This window comes from Cucurbita maxima, unplaced genomic scaffold (assembly GCF_002738345.1).
Source record: "Cucurbita maxima cultivar Rimu unplaced genomic scaffold, Cmax_1.0 Cma_Scf00101, whole genome shotgun sequence".
Classification (NCBI taxonomy): domain Eukaryota; kingdom Viridiplantae; phylum Streptophyta; class Magnoliopsida; order Cucurbitales; family Cucurbitaceae; genus Cucurbita; species Cucurbita maxima.
In genome coordinates this window covers 242,571-248,307 of record NW_019272117.1, presented here as the reverse complement: position 1 = coordinate 248,307, position 5,737 = coordinate 242,571, and the positions used below count along the sequence as shown (strand labels likewise).

At 36.6% G+C, this 5,737-nt stretch overlaps 1 long non-coding RNA gene across 1 annotated transcript in view; it reads left to right on the top strand.

The window, feature by feature from the left end:
- Nucleotides 1-2,368: 2,368 nt before the first annotated feature.
- LOC111473036 overlaps nucleotides 2,369-5,737 on the top strand; it is an 8,614-nt gene continuing 5,245 nt past the window's right edge. Inside the window, exon 1 of the long non-coding RNA XR_002715529.1 lies at nucleotides 2,369-2,380. This is a non-coding gene — a long non-coding RNA (uncharacterized LOC111473036). The remainder of the gene's footprint in view (nucleotides 2,381-5,737) is intronic.

The window sequence follows — 5,737 nt, the reverse complement described above, 5'->3', positions numbered from 1 at the left end:
GGACTAATCCAAAGGAGGCCGAAGAGATACAGAGGCAAGTAAGTGAATGCAGAGGCAAGTAAGTGAACTCCTTGCTAAAGGGTATGTACGTGAATGTTTGAGTCCTTGTTCTATTCCAGTTATTCTTGTAGCTAAGAAAGATGGTTCTTGGCGTATGTGTGTTGATTGTAGGGTTATAAACAAGATAACTATAAAGTATAGGCATCCAATTCCTAGATTATATGATATGCTTGATCAGTTGCATGGATGTTGTCTTTTTACTAAGATTAATTTAAAATCGAGTTATCATCAAATTTGCATACATATTGGGGATGAGTAGAAAACAGCTTTTAAAACCAAGTATGGTCTTTATTAGTGGTTGGTTATGACTTTTGGATTAACTAATGCACCTAGTACATTCATGAGACTAATGAACCATCTCTTACGAGCATACTAAGGTAAGTTTGTAGTTGTTTATTTTGATGACAACCTTGTTTAGTCTAAATCTTTAGATGATCATATTACCCATGTACGCAATGTTTTGACTACTTTAAGAAACGAATGTTTGTATGTAAATTTAAAGAAATGTAGCTTTTGCATGAAAAAAGTTAACTTTCTTGGGTTTGTAGTTTCATCTAATGGTGTTGAGGTTGATGAGGAAAAAGTGAAGGCTATAAAAGATTGGCCTACACCTCAAAGTGTAAGTGAGGTAAGAAGTTTTCATGGTCTTGCAAGTTTCTACCGTAGGTTCATTAAGAATTTTAGTACAATTGCTTCATCCTTGAATGAATTTGTTAAGAAAAATGTATCCTTTATAGATGAAAAAGATCAAGAACTTGCTTTTAACACTTTGAAAGAAAAATTGAGTTCTACTCCTTTGTTTGCATTACTTAATTTTGAGTTAACTTTTGAAATTAAATTTTGAGTAGGGATAGGTGGTGTATTAATGCAAAATAAAAAACCTTTAATGTTCTTTAATGAGAAGTTGACTGGTGCATCTTTGAGGTATCCAACTTATGACAAAGAGCTTTATGCTTTTGTTCGTGCATTGCAAACATGGCAACATTATCTTTGGCCTAAGGTGTTCGTTATTCATACAGATCATGAAAGTTTAAAACATTTGAGAGCACAAAACAAACTCAATATATGACATGCTAAGTGGTTGGAATTTATTGAAACATTCCCTTACGTCATCAAATATAAACAAGGTGAGGAGAATATTGTTGCAGACGCTTTATCATGAAGGTATGTCCTCCTCAATACTTTGAATGCTAAGTTGTTGGGTTTTGAACACATAAAGGAGTTGTATCAACATGACATGTTCTTTGCTCCTTTTATTGAATCTTGTGAAAAATGACTCATTGTGGATAATTACTTTTTGTTAGATGAATTTTTGTTCCGGAAAGGCAAACTTTGCATACCATCTTGTTCCATACGTGAGCTACTTGTGAGGGAAGCTCATGGAGGTGGTTTAATGGCACACCATGGAGTTTCTAAAACTTATGATATGCTCTCTGAACTTTTTTTTTTTGGCCTAAAATGAGTCATGATGTTAATCAAGTTTGTGCTCGTTGCATAGCATGGAAACAAGCTAAGTCTAGGCTTCAACCACATGGTGATACTCCCCATTACCTATTACCTGTTCCTAATAATCCTTGGATTGATATATCAATGGATTTTGTTTTAGGTTTACCTAGCACTAGGAAAGGATATGATAGCATCTTTGTGTGGTTGATCGATTTAGTAAAATGGCTCATTTTATTCCTTGTCCCAAAATTGATGATGCAAAACATAGTGCTAACTTGTTCTTTAGAGAAGTTGTACGATTGTATGACATTCCTAAAAGCATTGTTAGTGATCGTGATGTAAAATTTTTAAGCCATTTTTGGCGTGTTTTATGGGGTAAGTTAGGAACTAAGCTAGTATATTCAATTACTTGTCATCCTCAAACGCATGGACAAACTGAAGTTGTTAAAAGAACCATGACTACTCTGGTTAGGGCTATTATTGATAAGAATCTTAAGAGTTGAGAATTGTTTGCCATTTATAGAATTTGCATATAATATGGTTGTTCATAGCACTACTAAATGCACACTTTTTGAAATTGTTTATGGCTTTAATTCCTTAACCCCCATTGACTGGTTACCTATGCCGTCAAAAGAGTTTGTGAATTTCGATGCAAATGTCAAGGTTGAGTTTGTTCATAAACTGCAGAAGAAAGTAAAAGAACAAATTGAGAAGCAAAATTCCAAGGTTGCCACCCGAATCATTAAAGGATGTAAGATTGTCATCTTCAAGCCAAGAGATTGGGCTTGGGTGCATTTCAAGAAAGAAAGATTTTCTACTCCAAGAAAATCTATGTTTTTACCATGAGGAGATGGACCTTTTCAATTTCTTGAGCGTATCAACAACAATGCTTATAAAATTGATTTACCAGGTAAGTATGGTGTTAGTGCAACTTTTAAGGTTGTTGATTTGAGTTCTTTTGATGTAAATGATGGCTAGGATTTGAGGACGAATCCTTCTCAAGACGGGGAGAATGATACGAACCACGACCAAGAAATTTTCATACCTTAAGTTCCAATTACAAGACGAGAGCAAGCTACAACAAGCCTTGTACACTTATATTCAAGCGATGGTGAGCTCATCAAAGAAAATTCTGGAAGACGTTGGAGACCTCCCTTATATGTTGTACAAAGTTGAGCTTCAAAAAAGAGATGCACTAAATGCACTTTAAGTTGCATTTAATGAACTCAGTTGTATTTATGGAACTAATAATTCAGGAACTAATAAGCACATTTAATTCATATATTGTAACCCACCAATTTAATAGGGAGGTTATGGGTATTTCTCATTTAGTTGGGGTATTTCTCATCTACTTGCCAATTTAATTTAGTGATTCGAATTACAAGTTTAGAAACGAGGTTTCATACTTTTCCTTCGGAAGATTTCTTATTATCATTTGATAAACTAATTATGCTTTTGACCTAAAACGATAGTAGATATTATCCATCTTGGCTCGCCTCTGACCTCACCCACGCCCTCTTATGAGGACCAAAACCTGAGTTTGATGCCTTAGACCACTCAGCCATTCTAACTACTTATTGTGTAATCCCGCATTGGTTTGAGAGGGTATGAAGCATTCCTTATATGGATGTGTAAACTGTGAGACTGATGTCAATACCTAATGGGCCAAAATGGACAATGTCTACTAGTAGTGCGCTTGGACTATTACAAATGATATCAGAACTAGTCACTAGGCGATGTGCCAGTGAGGATGCTTGGTTCTCAGAAGGGTTGGATAAGTAGATCACACGTCGATTGGAGAGGTGAAGAAACATTTCTTNTCTTGAGTAAGCTTCTTGTAGTGTTTATTATGATGCAATTTTTTTGGTAGACTACACCGTCTTGTTGTAGAGTGTATAGAGCAGTGAGTTGACATTTGATACCTTCCTCCTTGCAAAAATTTGAGAAGCTATGGGATAAGAACTTGTCATCTCGGTTAGTGCACAAGGTTCTCAACTTGTGATCATACCCATTTTCNGTAACGAACGAAACCATTCAATATCAACTAGTGGTGGACTTGGATTGTAATAAATGATTGGCTGGAATAGCTCAGTTGGTTAGAGCGTGTGGCTGTTAACCACAAGGTCGAAAGTCGTCAAGCCCTTTTTCTAGCGATAGGAATGAAGCAGGGAGAGGAAGGAAGAAGCTTGAGCTGGTCAGCTAGTGATAGTGACATGACCAGTGACGTTGATGATCATAAGAGCACCAATGGGATAATTTATTTTCTCTCAGGTGGCATGATCTGCTGACAATCAACTAAACAGAAGGTAGTTTCTCTGTGTTCTGCTGAAGCAGAGTACATTGCCGCTTCGACAGCGACCACATAAGGGGTCTGGCTTACGCAGCTGGTGGAGGAGCTGATCACAAGAGAAGGCGATCCACCAATACTGTACGTGGACAACAAGGCTACAATCTCTCTGATCAAAAACCCAGTTTTGCATGACCGGAGCAAGCACATAGAGATCAGATTTCAGTACATCAGGGNCCATGTCTACGACCACGCCCATGACCATTGTTTTTCTTGTTATGGCTACCACATCCCCTCGTACTAGAAAAAGAAGATCAACCACATCACATATGTGAGTAAGAGGTGTTTCTTCTCCTTTTTGTCTTTATAACCAAAAATTGTCTCCTCATGGACCTTAAGACGAACAAAAACCTCCTCAACTAACATGTTCTTAAGGTAGCCGAACTGCGCGATGGAGGTAACAATTTACATGAATCTTAGGGGAATAGCTCGAAGGAACTTCTTGACTACAGAGATCGATCGATAAGATAAGGAACTTCTTGGAGGTAATAAATTATATCCCTATAAGATGAGATGTTTTCTATCTATAAAAAAATAGAAGATAGATTGTATGTCAAATAGCGACTCTATGTACCAAATATTAACATATTGATACACATTCAATTTTTATTCAATTTTTGTTCGAACAACGTGAAAAAAAAAATTGAGGCAAGAACCATACTCTTATTTGTTGTATTCAGTTCATAATATTTATTTAGGTTAGACTAAAAAACTATTTTTTATATTCAAAACCCATTAGAAGGAAGGGACCATAGAAATCCTATAGAAATGTTAGTCTTGAAGGCCCTAAAAATGTTATGAGCTGTTTTTGTGTAACAACTTGATAGCACGGGATATAACATGCACCTAGGGCACGTCCTAGCACAAGAAACTCTTTTGATACAAATATGTATATTATACATTAACAATGTTTACTATTAAAGTTTAACTATTAAGCCACAAGTTCCTATAGTTCGTATAGTTTCTAAACAAGATTACCCACACGTTCTATGAAGGAATAGAGTGCTGAAAATGCTTAGAAACTATTCCCCCAATCCAATCCTCCATTAAAGAGCTTCAAGGAAAACTTAAAATTCCAATCTANTGCGTCCCCCTCTTCTTCCAGAGGAATGAACTCTGTAACAGTTCGCTTGTTATCGCCAATGCTGCACCAATCCCACTTCTTCTCTTCTTATATTACGACATCTCTACTTCCATAAATTTTCTCATGTTACGGATCATATATCTCGTGTGCCTTGGTTCCATCCTCTACGCCAAAGTACACCATCTTTTGGCTTTTGNTGAGCTCAAATCGAGGGTAAGTTTCGAATTCCTATCTATAGTCCCTTTTTCTTCAAATTAAGGATTCCTTTAGCTTCAGAGGAAGAAGTTGAGTAACTTTGATGAAGGAATCGAGAGTTGAAACGTCGTAGAACAATCTACCCAAGAGATTGATTTTTTTTGCATTTCAGCTAACTAGCGGACTGAGGACGATTCTCCTAAATTGAGGACACACACTCAACTTCGTTCCTCCAAACCATTTCATGTTACTTAAGGAAAGAATAAGGAAAAGGTNTCTTTTGGCTTTTGTTATCAAGCTTTTTTATATATGGTTTTGCAGTCTTAACATATGTTGTACAACCAAAGAATCTTAGGTACTCAAAGTGAGGTGTCTTGTCGAACCATGCTTCGGAGGGAATGTAAATGTCCAGTGCCTTTGTCGGTAAACGATTTAGAAGATAAATCGCATGTTGCCTCGCCCCAGAAAATCGTCAGGACTTGCATGTTCTTGAGTAAGCTTCTTGTAGTGTTTATTATGATGCAATTTTTTTGGTAGACTACACCGTCTTGTTGTAGAGTGTATAGAGCAGTGAGTTGACATTTGATACCTTCCTCCTTGCAAAA